This window comes from Pyrgilauda ruficollis, unplaced genomic scaffold (assembly GCF_017590135.1).
Source record: "Pyrgilauda ruficollis isolate IOZ18807 unplaced genomic scaffold, ASM1759013v1 scaffold14, whole genome shotgun sequence".
Taxonomy (NCBI): domain Eukaryota; kingdom Metazoa; phylum Chordata; class Aves; order Passeriformes; family Passeridae; genus Pyrgilauda; species Pyrgilauda ruficollis.
Window position 1 is genome coordinate 6,274,534 of NW_024512543.1, and position 6,133 is coordinate 6,280,666.

Below are 6,133 nucleotides of genomic sequence, written 5' to 3' on the forward strand. Positions count from 1 at the left end.
GTGTATTGTTATTTTGAAATTGATTTCTTATCAATATGATTGAAACAGAACCTTGGGTTTTTCTCGTTGTTTTGGAAAAGTATTCACTGCACAGTTCAGATTTGTTTGAGTTGACTAACTTCTATTGAAGAGGGTTTGTTGTTTGTTTTTTTTGGGGGGGAGGGGTGGGTTTAACCTTTGTCTCTGCATTAAAGACCTAAAGAAAAGTCCATCCTGACAAGTAGAAAGTAAAGTACAGGTGGTAGGGGAGGCCATGTGGATGAGCCGTGTAACTGAGCCCAAACAGGAAGTGGAGAAGAGGTGGAAGCAGGGGCAAATGACCCAAAGGGAGCATAGAGTTGTTTCCTGATCTTGCAGGGCTGGTGTTAAGAAAGCAAAGGCCCCTCTGGAATTGCATCTGGCTAGAGGTAAAGGGCAAGAAGAAGGAAGACATTCATGAGAAGGTATTTTACAATTATATAATGGCAAAAGGAAGACTTGGGAAATAAAGGTGCCCCCCTCCCCCACCCCTGCTGAATGGGGCAGGGTATCTTATGACAAAGGACATGGAGAAGGCTATGGTGTTTGTTGCCTTCTTTGCCTCAGTCTTTATTGGTGGGACTGGCTTTTAAAAGTCCTGTATCACTGAGGCCAGAGGGAAAATCTGGCCTCAGTGATATGGGAACAAGGTAGATCTTGGTGGAAGAGGTCAGCTTAGGGAACTTGCAAACTGGATATACTTAAGTGAGTGAAGCCTAACAGGTTGCATCCATAAGTGCTAAGGGAGATGACTGATGTCATCGCAAGGCCACTCTCAGTTGTCTTTAAATGGTCATGATAGCTGGGAGAGCCTCCTGGAAACTGGAAGAGAGCAAATTTTAGTCCTAAAAACTGCTCAAGAGGAGCAGTAAAGAAGAGCAGGTGAGCTACAGGTTGTTCAGCCTTGCCCCAGTCCCTGGGAAGCTGATATGGAAAATCATGCTGGAAAGCACTTCCAAGTATATGAAGAACAAGAGGATGATTGGGAGTAACTAGCAGGAATTTATAAAGTGAAAATCATGCTTGACCAAACTCTTTGCCTTCCACAATGTCTTGCTCAATGAGGGGAGAGCAGCTGATGTTGTTGACTTGGACTTGTAAAGCTTTTCACACCATTTCCCGAAACCTCACCATAGACAAGCAGATGAAGTATAGGTTAGATAAGGGGATAGTGAGATGGACTGAAAACTGCCCTGGTGCTCAGGCTCAGAGGGTTGTGATCAGCAGCACAGAGTCCAGTTGGAGGCAAATCATTAGTGGTATATCAAAGGGCTCAGTACTGAGGTCAGTGCTGTTCAGTTTATTAATTTGTTATATGAATCATGAAAAGGAGTGTTCCCTCAGCAAGTTTGCAGATGACACAAAAATTGGAAGCAGTGGCTGATAGACCAGATGACTCTGCAACGATTTAGAGGGACTTCAACAGGCTGGAGAACTGTATGGAAAACAATCTCATGAAGTTTAACAAGGGAAATACAAAGCCCTCCACCTGGGGAAGAGTAGCCTCAGGCATCAGTACCAGCAGCAAAGTAGCAAAGTAGTAGAATTTTATCTTAGACTAAATATTCAACTTGGAGCTACAATCTAATATGCTAATTTAATTACCCCTGTGTTTTCTTACTTCCCTTTTTTAATATAATCTTTTGGGGATAGGTAAATAAGATTCCTTTATTGACAGTGTCAGCTCTCATAAAGAACTCAGCTTGATGTGTAGCAGTTACTGCTAGATACTTTTTAATTACCAAGAAGTCTCAATTAAAGTTATATTTAAGGACATATTCTGGCCTGACATATCAGGACTTTGTGGACTCTATGGAGAAAAGCATCTGCCTTCAGTGGCAGGAGCTAACAGAACAGAGAATTGGGTAAGGAAACAATGAGTTTTACAACCTGTATTTGTTTCTCTTCTCTTTAAGTTGTGATATGTTGCAGGAAAGATGATTTTAGCTTGGCATCAAGTGGTGTTGGTAGTTAGCACCAATGTAATTGGATCCAATTTGACTTTTCTTTGGTTTGAAATATGCTTTTAATCTAAACTGACTGGAATAATGAATAGACTTCTGTGTTGGTATTAATTTTCTGATTTCAGTAGTGTTAGATAGGGGTTACCCACTTTGATCTGGGTAATGCTGCTGTCAGAATTAAACATTGTACTTCTCGCTGGCTTTGTTGTACAAGTCAGCATGAGTGTACTTGGAGAATGCCTCAGAGCACAGCTGGATGTTCATCAAGTGCAGCAGCTCTATATTTGATTGAATCAATGGTTTATTTAACCATCCTCAGTAACAAAATGCTAATCACTGATTGAATGGCATACTCAAGTGAAGAGGTCCAGCTACCATGTAGTTATTGGCACACTCACACCCCAGCCTGGGTCTCACTGATACAGTTTGGTAATGAACTGTGTGACAAATTCTACTTCCAGTTGTTCCTATGAGGGAGGAATTAATTCAGCCTTAGACATAACAGCATACCTGTGGGCACCAAGGGGAACATTTGTAAGGACAAAAATGGCAGCATGGAGCAGATAGAGGCCTGATGAGACCCCACGGTGCAGAGGTGCTGCAAGGGGGTGATTATTGTTTGGTGGCAGCTCCTGTCCTGGTGTCTGCAGACAGCACCCAGCAATAATCACTTCTAAAGCTGTAATCACAGCCACATGGCAGCATTGTGCCTTTTTTACTGCTTTCTATTCATAGTGCTCGTAACAAGGGATTAAAGAGCATGATAAAAATATATACTTGAAAAAAGTAGACTGTTATAAAATGATTTCTTTTTGGAGGACAGTATTTAGTACATGATGAATCCTGCAGGGGAAGCATGTATGCATTTCAAGTCACTGCTAAGGTTTTGAAACTATTTTAAGAACAACAGAACCTGGCTGTTGTCATAGTAGCAATAAACCTTTTAATCTTACTTCCTCTGGAGATGAAGCTGTTGTGTGCATAATCTGCTTACAGATTTTCAAGGCTGTTTATGTGACAGGGAGCTAGGGATACAATACTGAGAAGATGCTCCTTGTTGCTCTGGAAAATTTAGTACTTTTTTCTGCTTTGATAGTGTTTGAGATTTGCTGAGAGACTGATCTTATGACAAGCTGGTAGAAGAACAGTCATCTGGGAAGCCAGCCTTCATCTATACCAGTGTTTTGGCATTGACAACTTGTCATGGTTAAATGAAACTGTTCCTAGGTAGTTCCTCAGCAAGGGCTTGCTGATATCATGCTTCTCCCCTAGTTTAAAAGCATCCTTTTTGAGGAAGTCCTTTCATCCTGAATGCTTCCATTCCTTACAGTCTCTGAGGCTTCTGAATCAACATTAAGTCGTACTTTTATATTGCTGAATAGTGAACACAATTAACACTTCCTTGATGTATTTGGATAATGCAGACTGACTTATTCTTAAATGTACAACAGGTAGTCAAGGGAAATCCGCAGACAACTGAGAAGTTCTTCAGCTGTTGTTTTGGAGGTTGGTTTAGCTGGGTAAGCAGAGTTTTAAATGTCATGTCAAAAAAAATCATTATAATAGAATTTGGCATCTTGAACCAAAAATGACGTGAGTGTTTGTTCACATGTATCTAGAACTAAAAGAGGTCTTTCTTCTCGCCAGATCAAATTTCTCAGTAATTACTGACATCTGTGCCACTGCCAGTTTATTTGGTGTTAGTCTGGTTATGGGACCGGATTGCATAACCCCCATGTCCTGCAAATAATCAGTGGGCATCTTTTCTTTTATTTGAACCAGTATTTCAGTTCATATGTACTGAATAATAGCAACAGTTAGGGAATTTTTATTTGTTTGTTTCCCCGTTTGGGTATTTTTACTTGTTTGTTTTCCTGAAGTCTGCATGTTCTGTCAGGATGGATGCTCAGTCTTTAGGAAAATATCACGCTGCAGAATAAATGAAAGAATGTTTCTAAGATTAATTTGCAAATTATATATTTGCCCCTCTATAAAGTTCTGATTATGGATAATTGTTTTCTGCTCATTCCTCTCCTTTCCAGCAACCCTTAATTCAACGTGACATGGAAAGATGTATTAGGCAAACCATTGACTGTTGTGTTGTCATCAGATCTAATTACTCCCCGGGGTGCGTTGCTCACTGGCTTACTGAGACCATCATTTGAATCCTGTGCATCTGACCTGCCCTTGCAGGCTCTACAGATGCTGGCAGGCCCCAGTCTGCTCTAAGGGACAGGGAAGATGTTTCCTTCTTTTTTCTCTTTCCTTCTCATGGCACTGACCTCAGGCTCTATGGAGGGGGAGCACCTCCTCAGGTGAAGGAGGTTGGTGTGGAGGTGGAAGTCCCTTGGACAATCCGCTGTGGTCCCCATGAGATGTCCTGTGTAGTTTCCTCACCAGAAATGTGGTTAGGTGCCATGGAGGATGTCTTCCCAGCAGAACTCCTTGTATTACTGTTTAGAGAGGCTTTGCAAATTTTCCAGTTTGACACTGAACAAAACCACTTCTTATTTTAAGAAGAGCTTTTGTTTTGAAACATTCTTAACATTTAAAAATAGTCATTAATATTTTTCACTCTTTGCTTTAATCTGAAGGATTCATCACTGTCCTCCTCTGGAAATTTTTCCACCTCAAATATTAAATAGTTTTATGACATATGGGAACTGTTTCTTCCTCTTCTTAGATGGTAAAAATCCTAGTAAAGGGTTGGCGGGGGTTTTATTGCAGTTTATATAAAAGTCACCTGTTACTACTTGGTATTTTTCTTGCCCAGTTGATTTCTTGAGGAGAAATCAACCCAGTTTGGGATAATTCTGTTAAAGGTATCCATTTTTATTTTACTGAGCTGTATTATGCTGAATTAATTGTTTTGTTCTGGCTGATAAGTAGAGGCAGAATAGAAGAAGGTACCTCTGTATCCATTAATACCTCTCTTGACACCTACACTATTGAGACATATAATACTCATTTGTGTCAAGGATTTTGCTCACAATTTTGGTAGGTATCCTTTTGGTGCAGTATTTTAGATCAAAACCTGTAAATCACATAGTTTTATGTGCAGCTAAACTCAAGTTCTGCCAAATTGCATGAAATATGGTTAATGCCTACAATAATGGCAAAAATTAAATCTCATGTTTTAATAGGAGAGCAGATTTTATCAATAGTGTCTCAACTCTGCAGGATGAGATCATCATTACGTCAATGTCTTACACAGTGCTGAGTATTTGGATACATGGAACAATGGTGTTTGTCTTTTATTATAAACAAACTGAATAGCTGGGGGCAAATGTTTCCCACTCTGGTACGGGAATGGTCAGAGCCTCCAGGTGCTGCTTGGTCTTTAGGGGGTTTTTATGTTGGTTTGGTTTGGTTTTGTTTTTTCAATTCGTTTTACTATTAATATAAAGATGAGAGCTCTTTATACTTCATCTTGTAACATCTTGTAATGATTTTGCATAAAATGCATTTACCCTAGTAGACTTCCTAGATGGTGGAGCATGGAGGTTGCAAATGCTGCACTGGCTGCTAGACATACCATTGAGGATAAATCAGGGATAAGTGAAAAGGCTGAAAGAAAAAACAGGTTGGAGCTCTCACTACAGTTAGTGGCGTACTATATGTCTTTTAAAAAAATCAATTGTTAAAATAATTGCCGTTGTTAACTGGGAATGATAACCTTAAGCTATCTACTAAGAAACTACAGTGCTGTCTCCCACAACAGTTGTGTGAATGTTGCATTGTACTTTTGTGTCTGTGACTAGGAAAACTAGAAGTAGATAAAACAATCTAAGTATTTGCCTGAGAAGATAAGGTATGTGAAGATTTATTTTGCAGGGTTTGTACCAAGTGGCTTGGTTTTTCACTCTGAGCAGTTATTTAAAAGCCATTCTTTCCATTTAAAACTCTAGGATAGTGAATTGTCCCTCTTGTGTTGCTGGGAAAACTTCCAATACCGAACGAGTATGTTTTTTGTGTCTCCTCCTCAGACTCTCAGAGGTATGAACGTGATGGGAAAACTGCATTTCTGGCTTGTGTGTGCCTCTAAGTGAGAGGAGTAGGTGAATCTCTGGCTCAGAGACCTGTGAAGAAGCACAAGTATGTCTCACATGAACCATCCTTAGCTTGGCAGCCTCATACTGCCATTTGCTTCT